General features: G+C 33.6%; 1 protein-coding gene and 1 pseudogene across 1 annotated transcript in view; both read right to left on the bottom strand.

Annotated features, from left to right (window-relative positions):
* Window positions 1–21,987, bottom strand: part of ZNF385D (zinc finger protein 385D) — an 877,499-nt gene that overhangs the window by 484,185 nt on the left and 371,327 nt on the right. The gene's annotated exons all lie outside the window — the stretch shown is intronic.
* On the bottom strand, window positions 2,175–2,251 carry LOC121479161 (annotated as a pseudogene).

The following is a 21,987-nucleotide window of genomic DNA, read 5'->3' as shown; positions in this document are numbered from 1 at the left end:
CTAAAAGTATCCTTTTTAGATATTTTTCCAGTTAAAAGTGCAATTATCTAGTAACAAATTGTACAGCAGAAGACAGTGAAAGAGTATGTGTCCTCTGATCATGAAAAGAATACACTGTTGACATTAGTCATTAACGAGTTAATTTTTAGTGCAATTTTTAGTGCTATGCATGCCTTATAAGTCTGCAGAAGAACATCATGTCAGGGATGCCTGAGTGGTTTGGGATGCCTGGGTAGCTCAGTGGTTGAGCGTCTGCCTTGGGCTCAGGACGTGATCCCAGGTCAGGGATCGCATCACACATCAGGCTCCTTGCTAGAAGGCTACTTCTCCCTCTGCCTTTGTCTCTGCCTCTCTCTCTGTTTTTGTTTCTCATGAATAATTAAATAAAAATATTTAATTTTTTTAAAAAGAACATCATATCAAAAAAAACCCTACTGATCACTTATTTTATATAACAAACACTTACTAGCACTTACTAAGCAACAATAATTGCTCTAAGTGCTTTATTAACTCATTTATTCCTCAAAATAACCATAGGATTAGTTGTTATCCCCATACGATGAGGAAACCAAGACATGGACATGAAGTCAAGTAATTCACTAAAGTAGATACAAATTTTATAAATAATTTGAATATGTAGATGAGAAAGGGAGAAAAAGATAAAGAGATCTAAGATAATTCCAGAGCTTCAAGCATGGATAACTAAAAGAATGTTGTTTCACTCACATCACCAGGTGAGAAGAATCTTCACCAAAAAAAAAAAAAAAAAAATGCAGGTAAGGTGGCAAAGAATTAGCAGAGAGAAGATGAACGTAATTTTTGAGCAACTTGCAAAACGGCTGTATACTTTTTTAAATTGCAGTATTAACATACAGTGTTATATTAATTTCAGGTACACAATCTAATGATTCAACTTTTCTATACATTACTCAGTGACTATCACAGTAAGTGTATTCTTAATCCCCTTTATTTCACCCAATTCCTCTTCTACCTATCCTCTGGCAATCATCAATTTATTCTCTGTATTTAAGAATCTGTTTTTCTTTTTTTTTTTTTGTCATTTGTCTCTTTTTTCTTTGTTCATTTGTTTTGTTTATTAAATTCCACATATAAATGAAATCATATGGTATTCATCTATCTCTAATTCACATATACATACTCATCACTTCTACTTTATACATTCATCTCTTGACAGACTCTTGGATTGCTTCCATACCTTGGTTATTGTAAATAATGCAGCAATAAACACAGGAGTACATTAGTCTTTTTGATTTAGTGTTTCATATACTTTAGGTACTCCCACCCAAGAGTGGAATTACAAAATCACCCAGTAATTCTGTTTTCAATTTTTTGAGGAACCGCCATACTTTTTTCCACAGTAGTTGCACCAATTTGCATTTCTACCAACAGTGTAGTAGGGTTTCTTTTTCTCAATATCTTTACCAACACTTGTTACTTCTTATCTTTTTGAGTCCAGCCATTCTGCCAGCTGTATGGTGACGTCTCATTGTGCTTCTTCTGATCCGCATTTCACTTACTGTTAGTGATGGATATATTTTCATGTGTATGTTGGCCATCTGTATGTCTTCTTTGGAAAAATATCTATTTGGGTCCTCTGTCCACTGCCTAATCAAACTATTTGTTTTTTGTTTTTTTTCCATGGTGAGTTGTATAAGTTCTTTATATACTTTGGATATTAACCCTAATTGGATATGTCATTTACAAACATTTTCTCTCATTCAGTAGGTTGCTTTATTGTTTTGTTGATAGTTTCTTTAACTGTGCAAAAGCTTTTTATTTTGGTGTAATCTTAATAGTTTATTTTTGCTTTTGTTTTCCTTGAATTCAAAGAGATATCTGAAAAAATGTTTCCTCAGTCAATGTCAAAGAAATTACTGCCTATGTTTTCTTCTAGGAGTTTTGTGGTTTCAGGTCTCATATTTAGATCTTTAATCTATATTTCATTTATTTTTGTGTATGGTGTTAGAAGGTGATCCAGTCCTATTCTTTCCAATGTAGAATGTCCCATTCAGCCAGCACCATTTATTGAAGAGACTGTCTTTCCCTTTGTCATAGATTAATTGACTATATAAGTCCAGGTTTATTTCTGGGCTCTCTATCCCATTCCATTGTTCTATATGTTTATTTGTTTATTTGTTTATTTATTTATTTAGTGCCAGTACCATAGCATTTTGATTACTGTAGCTTTTTAGTAACAAACTATAGAAATGATCCCTGAAAGTATAGTCTTTGTAGCTTTTTAGTATATCTTGAAATCTAGTATATCAGCTTTGCTCTTCCTCAAGATTGCTGTGGCTAAAAGGGTCTTATGTGGTTCCATACACATTTGAGGATTCTTCTAGTTATGTAAAAAATAAAGTTGGTATTTTGATAGGGACTACATAAAAAGGCTTATTTTGATAATCATTTAGCATAATGAGGTTAAAAATGCTCAAGCTTTGTAAAATCTCAATTGAGGTTTTTTTTTTTTTTTTGGATATGTCAGCACTGGTCTATATAGAGAAACTTTTTTACCAATACTAAATTCCCTCACTATAACTAGCCCTATTCTGTGAGGTAATCAGTCTAACTTGGTACATCATGTTACTTTCTCATGGAGTCTATTCTTTCCTTTATAGTATTTATCATAATTTGTAATCACATTCTCATTTACATGTTTACTGGTTAAGTATCTGTTTCCTCTACTAGATAGTTGTTTATGAAGTCATGTACTTTATCTCATTTTACAGCAATGTATATCCAGTTATTATCATAGTTTATGGCACAAGATGAATAAATGATCCAGATTTCTTCTCCTCACTAAAAACTAAGATCTTTTTAATCTTAAAGATTAAAAAGCTGAGGTAATATTTGGGAGTTGCTATTCATTTTACTGTGTTAAAATATGGAATAAAAGTCTATAAACTTGGGCAGCCCAGGTGCCTCAGTGGTTTAGCGCCGCCTTCAACCCGGGGCCTGATCCTGGGGACCTGGGATCAAGTCCCATGTCTAGCTCCCCGTGCAGGGAGCCTGCTTCTCCCTCTGCCTGTGTCTCTGCCTTTCTCTCTCATTCTCTGTCTCTCATGAAAAAATAAATAAAATCTTAAAAAAAAAGTCTACAAACTTTCTGGGCTTCTTATTAGAAATAAAATATTAGGAATAGTAGCAACCTAAGTAATCAGTGAATTTGCCAGATTTAAACATTCCTGTTCCAAGTGGTTAAAGTCTATTAACATTTCACCTTTCAGGTTCTTGGATGTAAAATATTTAAGAATATAGAAGGCTGTAATAAATATTGCCAAAAGCAGAGAGAAAAACCCTAGTTTAGATCAGGGAGATTTATGTGAAAACTAACAGAAGTTAGCCTCACAGCTGGAGTGCTACCAGAAAGAAAAAGTACTTCTTGAGATGGGAAAAAAAAATGTGTGTTCATAAAAGTTCAAATACTTCAATCAAAGAAGAGTACAGCATACACTAATTTTTTTCACAGATGAAAGACCCAAATAAAGTAAGCTTTAAAAAAAATCAAAGTACAATAAAGGTCTGTGATCCAGAACATCTTCAATCACAGCCTCTTATTCTGCTCTGTCATCTAATTTCACCATTCTCCACTCCACTGCCTTTGACCTTCGGAGAACAATAATGCCAATGGCTTTTACAGTTATTTGCCCCATTGTGCCACTGTAATTGAGTTCACCTAAGGACCTATTCGACATTGTATTAATAATTGTTTATGCTAGAGGTATTTTAGTCACACTATAACAAGGGTTTGTAAAATCTAATCAAGAAACTTAAAAAGACGTTTTGTGTTATTGATGATGAAGCATCCTCAACTATATTGAATTTCTCACTATTGTTTGAATTTTAAAAATTACTCACCTTTACATTTATGTTTAAAAATAAAAACACAAAGGAAATTCATACTTTATTATCCTCTTTTGTCTTGAAATTAAAGGAAAAACTCTCCCTATGGAACTGGTCCTACAGTTTGATATTAATGAGGAAACAATTAGTGTTTTCCTTCTGATGATGAATGAAATTTTAACTGTTTTATAGAGTCTCCAAGTTCTTATCATCTTAAAATTCTTTGAATATATACTCAGTGTAAACTATGTATACAGCATAGTTTCTATAAAATAAGCATATTTTCCAATCATTACAGTCTCTAGCCAAAGACCAAAAAGTAGAAAATATATTATTTAAAAAAAAAAATCTGTCTTTTCCTTGCAACAAACGACCACACTCTTCCATATGCCACAAATGCAATTTCGAGAAATATTAACAGAGGCCAAATATCTATGTAAAAAGAAGGCCTATGTTTTCTTTTCTTACTTGCTTCAACTCATACTCAACACAGCAAAATCTCAGTGCATGGAGTATTATGGACAGTTTCAGTTTTTAATTTAATTTGATTTTTCTACTCAACTAAATATTTTAAAATGTACTCATTAAGTTGAAGATTTTACCATAACACCTAAATAGGCTTTGACTTTACAACCTGGCAAGGGCTTTCTCCTAATCAAGCTAAGATCTGAATAATCACCAAGAAAGTTTTTGTATCCTGACACTGGTGAGCCTGGCAGATGAGAATGCCTATGGGCGATCTGTCTAATATCATAGCATACCAACCAGTCCAAGCCTAAATGTAACTCCCGTGAAGGTGGGAGTGGAGAAAGACAGTAGGCTAAATGTTTCTTGTCAGTTATTGCTTGCCCCTTTCCTGTATATGAATCATCCTTTGTCAGGTAACCATTCACCATATACCGCTCCAGATGATAAACATGAGACATTTTTATCCACTCTCTACTCTTTCACAATAAATTATTATTTACATTTTATCTCTACAGTTTGGCTATGTTCTTTCTCACCAACTGTGTGAGATATCTGCCATGTCGGTCATACTTATTGCTCATCATCCACTAGTGACTCTTACTAAATTCATTTATTCCTCTCTATATGCACTTTGCCCTAAAACTAATTTCCATCCCAACACCCTAATCTGACATGTCTACATTTCTACCTTTACTCAGTACAAAGTTCATCATCCTTCAAACTGAAAAGCTAGTTGACTTCTCCTATTTCTTATCCAAGTTCAGTCCATCTCCATGATTCCTACTCTAATTTTTGTCATTATGTTGAAATTTAGCACATAATTTTTTTAATTGTTTCAAACCCACTGGATCACCATCTAAACTGAACTGTGAGGTCTCCCAGGTCATGATCCATATTTTGTACTTCCTCCAGTTTGGTTATTAGCAGTGCTGGACATCATATTGAAGGGACAGGCTTGTCACTGAACTGATTTTTCATGCTGTCAGCTGAACAGAAGATAGAAATCCACTCACAATAGAAAAGGACATGAAGAGTAACTTGTGCTGTCATTGCCAGGATAAGAAGAGAGCACATGAGAAAATGCTCCACATCACTTGCCATCAGGGAAATACAAATCAAAACCACAGGGAGATACCACCTCATACCAGTGAGAATGGCTAAAATTAACAAAACAGGAAACAACAAATGTTAGAATGTGGAGAAAGGGGAACCCTCTTGTACTGTTGGTAGGAATGTGAACTGGTACAGCCACTCTGGAAAACTGTGTGGAGGTTCCTCAAAGAGTTAAAAATAAAGCTACCCTACAACCCACCAATTGCCCTACTGGAGATTTACCCCAAAGATACAGATGCAGTGAAACGGCAGGACAGCTGCACCCAATGTCTGTAGCAGCAATGTCCACAATAGCCAAACTGTGGAAGGAGCCTCGGTGTCCATTGAAAGATGAATGGATAAAGAAGATGTGGTTTATGTATACAATGGAATATTACTCAGCCATTAGAAATGACGAATACCCACCATTTCCTTCAACGTGGATGGAACTGGAGGGTATTATGCTGAGTGAAGTAAGTCAATCAGAGAAGGACAATCATTATATGGTTTCACTCATACAGAGAATATAAAAAATAGTGAAAGAGATTATAGGGTAAAGGAGAGAAAGTGAGTGGGAAAAATTAGAGAGGGCGACAAAACATGAGAGACTCCTCCTAACTCTGGGAAACGAACAAGGGGTAGTGGAAGGGAGGTGGGTGGGAGGATAGGGTGACTGGGTGATGGGCACTGAGGAGGGCACTTGACAGGACGAGCAGTGGGTGCTATACTATATGTTGGCAAATTGAACTCCAATAAAAAAAATGTATACAAGAAGAAGAAAAAAAAAAAGAAGGAAGAGGAGGAGGAGGAGGAGTGGTGAAATCCCCATGTGTGCCTACTGAAATATCTATGAAATAAGAATGACAAGAATCACAGTTACAACAAAGATTAGCATTTGCTGGGCTCCTACTTTGTTCCAGGCTCTAAACCAGGGGTTTAATAGACACATCATTTCATTTGGTCAGGATAACAACACTATTCAGCAGGTATTTCTACTTCCATTTTTCAGATGAGTAAAAGAGCCTTAGCATGAGTAAGGAATTGCTAACAACTATTTTGCCAGTATGAAAAGAACTTGAATATAAATTTATTTTGGTTTGACTTTAAAGCTTTACCACAGAATTGTAGGAAGAGTTTAGGCCTTCTAAAAACTACGTATTTGTTCATTAAAATATGAATCACCCACCAAAGTTACCTGTAAGTAATTCATTAGTTATACATTATTAGAAAATTATATTCAACCAAGCCTTTTTGAGTACCTAGATATTGTAAAGTATACAAGGAATTAAAATATGTAACCCTTGAGACTCCTGGGTGGCTCAGTGATTGAGCATATGCCTGTGGCTCAGGGGACGATTCAGGGTCCCAGGATTGAGTCCTGCATCGGGCTCCCTGCATGGAGCATGCTTCTGTCTCTGTCTGTGACTCTGCCTCTCTCTCTGTGTCTCTCATAAATAAATAAATAAAATCCTTAAAAATAAAATGTTTAAAACCTTTAAAGATAATAAAATATAATACATAATCCTTAAAATCTAGAATATTTATATGAATAACAAGAAATCAAGAGTTACATATAAATGTAATAAAATAAAAAATATTCTAAAGCAATATCTGATGTGTCTAATAACTGATGCCATGAGTTTTTATGGGGGTAATTTTCTTTTCTAAAAAAGTTCTTTGTTAAATTCCAGTTAATTAACACAGTGAATACTAGTTTCAGGTGTACACTATAGTGATTCAACACTTCCATCCAACACCCAGTGCTCATCATAAGTTTACTCCTTAAGCCCATCACTTATTTAACCCAATCCTCCACCCATCTTCCCTTTGGTAACCATTAGTTTGTTCTCTAGAGTTTAGAGTTTTTCTTGGTTTGCCTCTCTCTCTTTTCATCATTTTTCATTTATTTTATTTCTTAAATTCCACATATGACTGAAATCAAATGGTATTTGTCTTTCTCTGATTGACTTATTTCACTTACCATAATCCTCTCTAGCTCCAATTCACATCATTGCAAATGTCAAGATTTCATTCTTTTTTATGGCTCAGTTGTATTCCCTTGTGTGTGTGTGTGTGTGTGTGTGTGTGTGTGTGTGTGTGTGTGTTTACCACATCTTCCTTATCCATTTATCAGTCAATGGACATTTAGGTTATTTCCATAATTTGTAGATAATGCTGCTATAAATATCAGAGCACATGTATCCCTTTGAATTAGTATTTTTTGTATTTTTGGGTAAATCCCTAGTGGTGTATTTACTGGATCACAGGACAGTTCTATTTCAACATTTGAGGAACCTTCATACGGTTTTCCATAGTGGCTGCACCAGTTTGCATCCACATCAACAATGCAAGATGGTTTCCGTTTCTCCACATCTTGCTATCACCTCTTGATTCTTTTGTTGTTGATTTAAGCTCTTGTCAGGCGTGAGGTGATATCTCATTATATATTTTTGATTTGCATTTCCCTGATGATAAATGATGTTGATCATCTGTTGTGATCTGTTGGCCATCTGCGTGTCTTCTTGCTATTCATGATTTTTATGTGTCTGTTGGCCATGTGCATGTCTTCTTGTTATTCATGATTTTTGCCCATTTTGTATTGGATTATCCATTTTTGGCTGTTGGGTTTTATATATTTATATGGGGGTAATTTTCATTGCAGGCTGAAGGCTTATAGAACTAGGTAGGCTAGGAGAAAGACCTTGGAAAATGAATGGAAAGGATTTCTATCACAACAAGGGAAGACCTCAGAGTTGGGGGTGGAATTAAGTGCAGTTCTTGGTTCAGGTGACACTGAAAAAACAACTTGACAAAAGGAAAGAGTGAGACATGATGGATGGAAGGCTGGAAAGTGGTTTCAAGGGGGAAAAAATGAGAAAAAGAAAGCTGTCTCAAAGAAAGAGAAATTAAAGTCCTTTTGGACTAATGTGGTAATAAAAGTTGGAACTAAAAGAATTTTCTCTGTGCATGTTTCACTTCATTTGGATTCTTTACTTTTCTTCCCTGGGCACTTTCTTTTGGAGGCATTTGGAAATGTGTTTTGTTTATATTCTTTTATAAGTTTCTAGCTAATCATGAACTGTGACATTGTTTACCATCACATTCACTCCATTTCTCTATCCTTCACCCCCTTCCTTATAAAGAAACTGCCTTGAAAAAAACCTTTTTCAACATGTGAAATAAAATTTTTTGCAAGTACAATATATCATCAGACAATGTGAAGCAGCAAAAATATATTCACAGGCTTTGAAACAGATAGAGCTAGATTTGATTCAATCTCAGCCATTCAGTGGCAAGTAACTTACACAGTGTCTCTCAATTATTAATCTATAAAATGGCAAGAATGGTAACTACTTGACAAGATTGATGTGAAAATTAGAAATTATATATGCAAAGCACCACTCTTACACATTGTAAATATAATATTAGCTCTGGGTATTATCAATTTTTTAAACATTCACCTCAAAAGTTTACATTTTATGCCAGAAATACTTTATTATTACTGTATAGCAATAAAGAAAAACAAAACAAAACACTCTGCATGCTATCAAGTATCTTACATGTGAGTTAGGAGATAAAAAAAAAAGCAGATAATAAACATGTAATAAATTTTACCTATAATTAAATGCTGAGAAGAAAAAAAATACAGGCTAAGAAGATACAAGTGGGGTTAGGGGTATGGACAATCCAAGATAAGGTGGTCAAGGAATTCCCAATACATAGATTTGTTCTTAACACAGAAGATATCATATGCAAAAACATGTTATACAAAATATTTGTCAACAAATAACGATTCAGAAATAGTCTTGAATACTGTAAAAATATTAACTTTATTAGAATTTATTTCAGAAACATCACAGTGGATTCATCCAAGTTGTTTTGGATAATTAGTATTTTATAAATGGCTAAAAGATAAATTATATTAAATCTAAAGTATTTGAAAGCCATGACTAATCAAGATCAATGAAAAACAAAAATAGTCTTTGAAAGTGTGATTTCAGCTAGTGATACCTTTCAGATATCTACTGTATATTTTTTCAAGAACAAACTATCCAATAAGATGCATACTTGAAATAAAAAAGATTTTATTGGTTTATTTGAGAGAGCAGGGGGAGGGGCAGAAAGAGGACAATCTCAAGCAGACTCCCGCTGAGCACAGAGCCTAATGTGGGGCTCAATCACACAACCCTGAGATCAGGACCTGAGCCAAAATCAAGAGCGCAGACTTAACTAATTGAGCCACCCAGGTGCCTCAAATACTTTCTTATTATATGGTGGTTAGAAGAAAAACTTCAGGAAACAAGATATCTGGGTTCCCAAGCTCTGATTTTTCTTTGTTGTGTGGTCTGCCTTATATAACTTTATGTTTTTTTTTTTTTTTTTGATGATGCCAGTTTTGTAGAAATTTCATTTTTATGAAAAGACAAACACCCTCTCTGGTAAATTATGTAATCTCTTTGGAAATAAAGTCATGGTATATGTATATACTAAGCTGAATCACATTTCAGCTGTAATGCAGTTTTCTACTTAGCTAAAAAAGTGAAGAAAATAATGATCTATAAAATATAGATAATATTAGGCTGGATGTTTCCTATGACCTTTTCTGACTCTTTAATTTCCTTTTAAGAACATGATCCACCTTGTTCCACAACTAATTTGAGGCAACTACAATGTTAAGATCTACAACTACAAAGAAAAATAAATTTTATAAAATGTTTGGTCTTTCTTTTTCACAGACTTAGGTTCTTTTACAATGTGACATAACTAGATACCATCAGGTTATATATAATTATCCTTTTGATTTTGGATAATTCTCCTTTGCCAAACTTCATCTTTTTTTAAATAAAGTATATACAGCACACAAATATGTGAGTAAATGTATGCATTATAGCTATGGACGTGACAAAACAATAACACTCTAAGTCAATATGTTAATATCATTTCAAGGAACCAATAGAGTATTAACAATTTTATACCATATTTTAAAAAAATCTTCTGATATACTAGTAAGTTCTCATTTTAAAAGAAATCATACCTACTTGGTATTCAAGTAGCTTCTATTTGAAATAAAATGACAACTTTGTGAGCATTCTGAGAATAAGGGAATAATAATTGTTTTGAGTTCCTTTTCTAAAACTGAACACTAGTAAAGGGTTCTTTAAGATTATGCTCCACATTAAAATTTCTAGGGAGTCATCCTTCTGTCCTATAAAATATGATACAAACAGAATGCAAGGACTCATCCTCTAGGAATACATTGTTTAGAGACTTACTAACTTTGGATAAGACACATGGCTATGAGGACACAAGAAAATCTAAGCACTGTAGAAGCAACCACATAATTTGTTCCTTGATTTATTACATCTTTGGCAGGCAACGCTCTAAGCTTCCCTGCATATATGGGCAATTGGGGCATCCGTGATGAAGTGCTGTTGACAGAAGTATGGCCCGTGGTAACATGATTGCTATAATAAGGAACCATGGTAAGTCAGACAGCTGTATCAATGGTTATTCTCTGCTTTGATATTTCAAAATGTCAACGCACCATCACAAACTGTCAGGGGAAAAAAATGTAAAGATGTGGGGAGAGGAAAGAACACTTCTATCTACAGTTCTTTAATCAAGTCATTGTTTGAGATGTCCCTAATCACAAGTACATAATACATGCAGTTCTGTTACTTTTCTGAAAAATGAGGATTTCACTAAAAGCTGAATGTCAAGTTCATCAGTCTTATTTTAAAATCATCATTTATTTTGCCTTATGAGATGTTACAATTTAACCCTGCTAGGTCCATAAAGGAATCTTCTTGATAATACATGAGAATTGATAATTATAATACAATTCCAATATGCACTTATATTTCTAATAAAAAATTGGATCAGAGAAACCAGGAAAAATCTTAACATCATGCTGAATTTAGCTATTTTATACCTGAAGACATAAAAAATAAGAGTCAATTAATTTAGCACACCCATTTCACTTTTGTTTCTCTCTTATAGGGTAAAAATACCTTAACGCAATAACTAACTTCTCCTTATCTGACACATTCTGGTTTTTTTTAGTTTCTTTTTCTATGCTTCAATTTATAAAATATTGAACTTTAAAGTATTAATGACTTCTGCAGTAATAACTTCAAGTAAACAGTATATCTTCTGATGATTTATAATATATTCAGTATATTTCAATTCTTGAATTCAGAAACTAGCCCACATAATAAAATATAAATTATAAAAGAAAAATTATGCAACATATAACCAACAAATTATATAGGATCTAGCAATTAAAACCACTTTATAGGGGAAGTACCTTGCTTTTACATGTATATAATATATATAATGCATTCATAGATTTGTGTAATGTGCTGTACCAAATATAAATGTGGATATTTTTTCTCAGCCAGAGTTGGAAATTTTACTAACCAGTTACACTTAAGCTGGCAAAGAAGGAACTAAGAATGCTACATGAACAGTAATTTAGTTCTGGAGGTTTAATGGAATGGCCAAATCAAACCAGAAAATACTGATACATTTTGTTGCATATGGAAATACAAAGAAATCATTAAATATTGTTAAATTCTATGACAAGAACTATGATTGTGCTGAAAATTCAATCAGGATTTTTTTGTCAGTCCAATAATGATAATTTTAACATGTTCATATCAAAAAACCAGTGAACCATGGAATTGCATTCAACAAACAGAAGGCTGTCTATGATTTGGAAAACACAAAGTATATTTACTATTTATGTTTTCAACTTTGTTGTACTTAAGTAAAAGGACAGTTTTTTTTTAAATGCTATAAAAATTTGTATATATAGCACTCTACTTTTTTAATAGTCTTTCACATTAACTTACCCAACAGCATTGCACTTGCTGCTAATGAAAAGAGAGCAGGCTGTACAAATCTTCTTAAGTCTCCTGTGGCAAGAAAACTATTAAAGAAATGAATAGAAGGAAGTTTCTGGAGATTTTCTCTTGCCTTTTTGTTTTACCAAAGGCTGTTAGGATCATACTGAGAACTGTCAAAGCTGAATAAACCACTGGCAATTGGGTTTATACCCTTTGGGCAGTCAGGCTTTCATAGGGAATGATTCGACTTTGTCCAAGCACCAATATATTAGAAACAATGTGAAAACTCCCAGAGATTGGAGCCTGGCTTATAACTGTAGACAAAGAGGCACTTTGCTGCTGGTAGTTTGCAAGGGAAGGCTTGTCAGAGATAGTTAATTTGAGCAGCCTGAAATTACATCAGCTCCGGACATCTAAGTACTATTAATCTGCAACTTTGTACGTTGTATTTTCAAAGCCATTCAGCTGTAGGGTAGGAAAACAACTGGGTTTAAAGAATCATTAAGAAATGTGGATTTTTTTTTACTCTCATCTTTAACAAGAAAATGTTCAGTACATTTATGAGGTGAGGTTGGGAGGGATGGCTTCCAAATTCGCTCAGAAATTATTTGGAAGTCAAATTCAGATTATTTAAATATAGTTATATATGCAAGATACTTGTTAAGGTCAAGACTTTCACCTTCATTTCACAAATGTGTATAGATAAGTATTTCTTGTGAGTAACAGAAATCTCATTTATATATAAAATGTTACAAATTACTATTAATATGAGTAACTTGAAATTCTTTTTTATTTTCATTTTACACATAGGTAGACTCTTAGAAAAATATACTTTGAAGAATTTTCAGATACTGCACACATAAATTCACTGACTATATAATATACATATATTTACAGAAAGAAAGAGAGAGAGAGAGACAAGGGATTGTTTTTATGTCATGAAGGCCCTGGCTGGGATGAGAAAATGGTATCTGACTTACTAGAGTTTAGAATATATTTCTATACCCTAATATTGTCTGTACCTCAAAAATTTTTATAACCTATATGATCATGCATACACAATGCATATTTATGGTGAGATTCATGTTAGTTGTATGTTTTCTGCAAGGAAAAGTCAAAATTTTAAGCCTAGTTTTCTGTCCTCTTTGTGTTTGAACTTTGTCAACTCATTTAAAAACTGAATTCCAACTTCAATAAAACAGAAAAAAAATAACTAGAAGACTGTCAATATTGAATTATTTTGCTCATGGCAAGGAATGAGACATGAAGTAGGTAGAACAAATGTTGGTTTTCCTGGACTCATAATTTTACATAATAGTGAAAATTTACTTTCAAAAACATATTTTGTGCTTATATTGAATGTGTGTTTGCTCTGTGATCTCATGCCTAATTGATGTACCATCTTAATCATACCCTTAACTAGACTACTCATGTTAAAACTATGTTGTTGAGAATTGCTGAGCTTTGTATAAATACCTTAGAAGTAAAGATACTTAAATATGTGCACTGAGATATCAAGTTTATGACCTGGCACGGTGTTTATTCCAGAAACATAAGTAACTATGCTTCATTTCCTCTTTAAGGAATTCACTTTAATAAGAATAAATATCACATTTTGCATTATGCTGCTCAATTTTAAGAGCTCTCTAAAAATTAAGAAATCAGTTCACAGTAATATGAATTTAAGCTGAATCCAGTAATCATCTCTTAATTTTACTTAATGGAGTGTGTATATTCATATGGCAAATTAGCTGATTTAGCTGACCCCTGCTCAGTTCATGGATCAGTTCACCAAATATATTCATGGATTTCTCCAAAGTCATACACCGGTGAACCACAAAATTAGGACCTCTTCTTTTGTGGGTACACTGGTTTCTTGATTTTCTTACTTCTCTCTTTTAACTTAACCATTTCTATCCTTTCTTTAAAATGAAAAAAATTAGCGGGAATAATGGCCTAAGAAGCAGTGTAGAAAAACTCTTAGCTCCTTCTGTGAACACACAAGTCTATACTCAGATATAGAGCTGTCCTTCCTGAAGAACTGAGGGCTGATAGAAGAGCTTCTGTACAACAAAATGATTGAGGGGTCAAGTAGAGAAAGGTAGAAGAGAGAGAGAGACATAGTAATAATGATGAGAACCCAATCCTCTACACAACAATCTACAGTAGAGATGGATATCACTCAGGGCCTGCACACAGACTCGCCTGTCCTGGAGCACAGCAAGAAAACAGCAGTTCAAGGAGCAGCTAGATCTATAAATTAATAAAGAAATCCATTTACTAGTCCTAGGGCAAATAACAAACATGTGGGTAACCACTGGAGCTTAGTTGGAGGTTGGAGGCCCTGGTAAATGCTATTTTTATATCTCCCTACCCATTCCACCTTGATAGTGTGTCAGAAGAAGGGTCCATGTAGCAGAGGCTATAACCAGCCTGCTATGGCCACCTCAGTGTGCCTTGGGTCCTGGCCTATATCAGCTCCATCTGTCCCCCTAAAGTAGCTCTGACATGGTATGTCCTGAGACCATACCTGTACCTATCCTAGTTCTGGCCATCCCACCGAAATGGTCCCAATATGGCACACTCCTGGACCCCACTGGCCTACACTTGACCTAGCCATCCTACTGAGGTGGCCCTGCAGTGGTTGGCCCTAGAATGCTCTTGGCCCATGTCTGCTCCAACTCCTACCAGCCATATTGCCAAGATAACTCTGGTATGGTACATCCTGGTCTGTACCCACTTGAGCCCCAGCTGTCCCACCAATGAGACCCTGGCACAACACACCCTAGGACTTTCCTGGCTTAAGCCAAATCCCACCATTCTACCAAGGCAGCCTTAGTGCATCATGCCTAAGACTTGCTGGCCTGAGCCCATTATATCTCCAGCCGTCCTACCAGGGAAGTCACTGAATCACACTCCCAGGGATTCCCTAACCCAAATCCACTTCAGCTCCAGCTGGCCGCCAAAGCCAGGAATATGCAGTCTACATGGGGGATGCTCCTATACAAGTCCACTCTTGAGAGAGAGAGAGAGAGAGAGAGAGAGAGAGAGAGAGAGAGAGAGAAAACTGTTCCATCTAATTCATAGAAACAAATACAGAAAATCAAACAAAATGAGAATACAAAGAAATATGTTCCAAGCAAAAGAACAAAAAATAACCCCAGAAAGAAACTAATGAAATAGAGATAAGTAATTTCCCTGATAATAATTCAAACTAATGGCCATAAAGATACTCAGTGAAATCTGGAGAAGAATGAAGGAACATTGTAAGAACTATCAACAAATAATTAGAAACTATAAGGAAGAACAAATCAGAGCTGAAAAAAATAAAGTGAAAAATAAAAATACAAAACAGGGATAAAAAGCAGATGAAGTGATATACTGAGAACATATCAGCAACCTGGAAGATAGGATAATTAAAAAAACCACCCAATAAAAACAGCAAAAATAAACAAACAAATAAATTGAAAGGATAGCTTAAAGGATTTCTGGGACAACATCAAGTGTACTGACATTCATAATATAAGATTCCAGGAGAATTTAAAGAAAAAAAAGGACAGAAAACTTATTTGAAGAAATAATGTCTGAAAATTTCTCTTATCTCTGAAAGAAAACAGACATCCAAGTCCATGAAACAAAGAGAGTTCCCAATCAAGATGAATCCAAAGAGATTCACACCAAGACATATTATAATTAAAATGGTAAAATTTAAAGAGAGAATCTTAAAGGCAGCAAGAGAAAAACAAATAGTCACATATAAGGGAAACATTAAATTATCATTCAATTTTTTCAGCAGAAACTTTGGAGGCCAGAAGAGAGGATATTTTTTAAATGCTGAAAGGGAGAATTTACAACCAAGAGTATTCTGGATGGGAAAGTTACTATTCAAAATTACCAGGGGGATGACCAGTTTTTCAGACAAGCAAAAAATAAAGGAATTGATCACCAGTAAATGAGCCTTGCAAGAAATGTATAAAGGTCTTTTTTTTAAGCAGAAAAGCAAAGGTCATAACTAGACATAAGAAAATATATTTTTAAAAAATTTCATTGGTAAAGTCAAATATATGAAAGGCAATAGATCAGCCACTGGAAAAGCTAATATAAAGGTTGAGAGACAAAAATAGTAAAATCAACCATAACCATAATAAATAGTGTAGGGATACACAAAATAAAAAGATAAAATATCATGTCAGAAACATAAATAGTTGAAGAAAGGGAATACAAATATAGTGCTTTTAGAATACATTTCAACTTAAGTGACTATCATCTTAAAATAGACTGATATATGTATACACACACACACACACACACACCTCTACCTCATGGTAACTATAAACCATAAACTATAATAGATACATAAAAAAAAGAAAAAGGAACCCAAACACAATATTAAAGCAAATCATCAAGCCATGAAACAAGGGACCAGAGAGGAAGAAAGGAACAGAGAAGAAAAACATAAACAACTAGAAAAAGTTGAACAAAATGGCCATAAGTAATTATTATCTATCAATAATTACTCTAAATGTCAATGGACTAAATGCTCCAATCAAAAGACAGGATAGGTTAATGGATAAAAAGTATGATTCATCTATATGTTGTCTATAAGAAACTCACTTCAAATCTAAAGACACATAGGCCAAAGGTAAGGGATAGAAAAAGATGTCCCATGAAAATGAAAACAAAAAGAAAGCTGGACTAGCAATATTCTATCAAACAAAACACATTCGATTTTTTCTTATTTTATTTAAATTCAAGTTATTTAACATGTAGTGTATTATTAATATGGGGGTATAATTTAGGGATTCATCAGTTGCACATAACATACAGAGCTCATTACATCAATTGCCTCTTCAATGCCCATCACCCAATTACCCTATCACCTTACATATCTTCCCACCAGCAACCCTCAGTTTGTTCTGCATAGTTAAATGTCTTTTATGGTTTCTCTCCCTCTCTATTTTTATCCTACTTTGTTTTTCCTTCCCTTCCCATAAATCATCTGTTTTAGTTCTTAAATTCCACATACAAGTGAAGTCAGGTGTTATTTGTGTTTCTTTGACTCACTTATTTCACTTAGCATAATATACTCTAGTTCCAGTCACATCATTGCAAATGTCAAGATTTCATTATTTTTGATGGCTAAGTAATATTCCGTTGTACATATACACCACATTTTCTTTGTTCATTCATCCATCGGTGGACATCTTTCCATAGTTTGGCTCTTTCCATAGTTTGGATATTGTCAGCATTGCTGCTATAGACATTGGGGTGCATGTGGCCCTTCAAATCACTATTTTTGTATCTTTTGGATAAATACTTAATAGTGTAATTGCTGGGTCGTAGGGTAGTTCTATTTTTAACTTTTTGAGGAAACTCCATACTGTTTTCCAGAGTTGCTGGACCAGTTAGCATGCCCACCAACAGAGTAAGACTGTTCATCTTTCTCCACATCCTCACCAACATCTTTTGTTTTCTGAGTTGTTAATCAGGAAACAAAATAGGCTTTAAAAGAAAGACATAAGGAAAGACAAAGAAGGGTGTTATATAATAATAAAGAGATCAATATCCAGCAAGAAGATATAACATCCATAAATATTTGTGCACTCAACATAGGAGTAACTAGATATATAAAGCAAATAGTAATACATGTAAAGAGATAAATTGACAGTAATAAATAAGAATAGTAGTGGACCTTACTACTCACATTAATGAACAGGTTATCTAGACAGAAAATCAATAAGGAAACATTGGCCTTAAATTGCACATTAGACCAGATGGACTTAAGAGATATTACAGAACATCTCATCCAAAAACTTTAGAATATGCATTATTTTCAAGTGCACATAGAACATTCTCGAGGATAGACAAATATGTTAGATCATAAAACAAGTCTCAATAAATTCAAGACAATTGAAATCATATAAATATTTTCTGACTATAATGGCATGAAATTAGAAATCAATTATAGAAAAAAACTGGAAAAAACACAAACACTTAGAGAATAAACAAGTTACTAAGCAATCAATGGGTCAAGAAAGAAATAAAAAACAAAGTCAACAAATACCTTAATACAAATTATAATAGAAACACTACTTTTAAAAATCTATAGGATGCAGCAAAAGCAGTTTTAAGTGGGAAGATCTTAGCAGTACAGGCATCTCTCAAGAAAAAAGAAAAATCCAAACAATTTATACACCTAAAGGAACTAAAAAAAGCAGAACAAAGCTCAAAGTAGCAGAAGGGAGGAAATAATAAAGATCAGAGTGCAAATAAATGAAATAAAAACTAAAAAAACATTGATGAAGCCAAATGCTATTTCTTTGAAAAGATAAACAAAATTAACAAATCTCTAGCCAGATTCATCAAGAAAAAGTGTGCCCAATAAAAAAAAAGAGAAATGAAAGAAAAGTTGTGATACCATGGAAATACAAAGGATTGTAGGAGACTACTACAAACAATTATATGCCAACAGACTGGAAAACATAGAAGAAATGGAGAAATTCCTAGAAACACACAATCTTCTAAGACTGAATCATAAAGAAATAGAAAATCTGAAAAGACTGATTATGAGTAATGAATTAGAATCAGTAAACTCCAAATAAACAAAAGTCTAGGACCAGAATTCTATAAAATATGTCAAGAAGACTTAGTATTTTTCCCTCTCAAATTATTCAAAAAAAAGTTTTCAAACCCCATTTTATGAGGCCAATGTTACCTTGATAAAAAACAAAACAAAACAAAGATACCACAAAAAAGAAAACTACAGGCAAATATCATCAATAAGCGTATATGCAAAAATCCTCAACAAAATATTAGCAAGCAGGATTCATTTACACATTAAAAGTATCATACACCATGATCAAGTGGAATTTATTTTAGGTATGCAAGAAGGGCTAAATATTTTCAAATTAATGTGATGTACCACAAAAGGAGAGATAAAAACGATATGATCATCTCAACAGATGTAGAAGAAGTATTTGAAAAATTCAACATCCACTTATGAAAAAAATTTTTAACAAAGTGAGTGTAGAGGGAATGCACCTCAACATAATGACCCTATAAAAGAAACCAACAGCTAACATCAGAATCAATAGTGAAAAGACAAAATCTTTTCCTTTAAGATCAGAAACAAAATAAGGATTTCCATCTTACTTTTATTCAAAGACGCCCTAGATGCATCGAGAAAAAGAAATAAAAGTTATTCAAATTTGAAAGGAAGAACTGAAACTGTCACTTCTTGCAGATGAAATGACACTATATAGAGAAACCCTAAAGACAAAAAAAAAGCCTATTAGACCTAATAAATGAATTAAATAAGGTTTTTGGATTCAAAATTAACATACAGAAATTGGTTGCATTTCTATACACTACTAATGAGTTGTCTGAAGAGAAATTGAAAAGACAATCCCATTTATAACTGTATCAAAAAGAGTGAAATACCTAGTAATAAATTTAACCAGGGAGATACAAGACCTGTACACTGACAACTATAAGATACTGATTAAAGAAATTGAAGATGATACAAATAAATGAAAATATATCAGGCATATGCATTGGAAAAATTAATATTGTTAAAATGCTCAAACCACCCAAAACAATCTACAGATTCAATGCAATTTCTATTAAAATACCAATAGCATTTTTCACTGAACTAGAGCAAAAAATCCTAAAATTTGTATGAAACTATAAATGACCCTGGATAGGCAAAGCTATCTTGAGAAAGAAGAACAAAGCTGGAGGTATTATGCTTCCTAATTTCAAAGTATATTTCAAATCTCTAGTAATCAAAACAGTATAGTAATAGGGATAAAAATAAACCCATAGGTAAATGGAATACAGTAGAGAGCTGAGATAAAAATCCATGTTACATGGTCAGTTAATCTATGACAAAGGAAGCATGAATAGACAATGGGAGATAAATACCTTCGATAAATAGCGTTGGGAAAACTGGACAGCCACATGCAAAAGAATGAAGATAGATCACTATATTTTATCATATACAAAATAAATTTTTTGTATATTTTTATTGGATTTAGATTTGCCAACATATAGCATAACACCCAGTGCTCATCCCATCAAGTGCCCCCCTCAGTGCCCATCACCCAGTCACCCAACCCCCTGCCCACCTCCCTTTTCACCACCCTTGTTCATTTCCCAGAGTTAGGAGTCTCTCAAGTTCTGTTACCCTCACTGATATTTCCCACTCATTTTCTCTCCTTTCCCCTTTCACTATTTTTATATTTCCCAAATGAATGAGACCATATAATGTTTGTCCTTCTCTGATTGACTTACTTCACTCAGAATAATACCCTCCAGTTCTATCCACGTTGAAGCAAATGGTGGGTATAACAAAATAAATAAACATAGATTAAAGATTTGAATATAGGCCCTGAAACCATAAAACTCCAAAAAGAAAACATAGGCAATAACCACTTTGACATTGGTCTTAGCAATATTTTTTGGACTAATATCCTCAGGCAAGGGCAACAAAAGCTAACATAAAGAAATGAGATTATATCAGACTAGAAAGATTTTGCAGAGTGAAGGAAACCATCAACAAAACAAAAGGGCAATTTACTAAATAGGTGAAGATATTTGCAAACTACAAAAAATATGAAAGGTATTTGCAAATCTGCTATGGTGTTAATATTCAAAATATATGAAGAACTTATACATCTTTCTTTTGTTTTTTTCAAAAACACAATTCAATTAAAAAACTCAGTAGAGGACTTCAATAGACATGTTTCCAAGGAAGAAATAAAAATGGCTAAGAGGCACATGAAAAGATACTTAAGATCATTCATCATCAGGAAAATGCAAATCAAAACCAAAAGAGGTAATACCTCACACCTGTTAAAATGGCTAGTATCAGAAAGACAAAAAAATAACAAGTGTTGGCAAGGATTTGCTGATGAGGGAATACTCATGCACTGTTGCTGGAAATGTCAACTGATGCAACCGGTATGGAAACAGTATGGAGATTCCTCAAAAAATTAGAAGTAGAATTACTACATTATCCTATAATTCCATTTCTGAATATTTTTCCAAGGAAAATGAAAACAATTAAAAGAAATCTATGCACCCCTACATTCAATGCAACATTATTTATAAAAAGCAAGATATGGAAACAACCTAAATGTCCATTGACAGATAAATGGATAGATTAATGGTATACACAGACACAATGGAATATTACTCAGTTATTAAAAAAGGAAATACTGTCATTTGTGATAACATATATGGACATAGCATATATTATGCTGGTGAAATAAGTTAGAAAAAGACAAATACTATATGATCTAATTTATATGTGCAATCTAACAACAAAACCAAAACAAAACAGAGAGACATTCATATGTACAGGAAAAAAATTGTTGGTTATCAGAGCAGGGAGGGCTTGAAAGGGGGGTTAAATAGGGGAAGGAGGTTAGGAGGTCCAAACTTTTAATTAAAAAACAAGTAAGTCAAGAAACAAAACAGATGAACACAGGGGGAAAAAGAGAGGCAAACTAGAAAGCAGACTCTTAACTATAAAGAATAAACTGAGGGTTACTGGTGGGGTGGTGGGTAGAGGAATGGGTTAATTGGTGATGGGTATTAAGGGAGGGCACATGTGATACAGCACTGGGTGTTGTATATAAGTGACAATTTGCTAAGTTCTACACCTGAAACTAATATTAGGCTGTCTGTTAATTAACTAGAATTTAAATAAAAA

Source organism: Vulpes lagopus, chromosome 19 (genome assembly GCF_018345385.1).
Source record: "Vulpes lagopus strain Blue_001 chromosome 19, ASM1834538v1, whole genome shotgun sequence".
Lineage (NCBI taxonomy): Eukaryota > Metazoa > Chordata > Mammalia > Carnivora > Canidae > Vulpes > Vulpes lagopus.
This window is presented reverse-complemented; position numbering and strand designations above follow the sequence as displayed.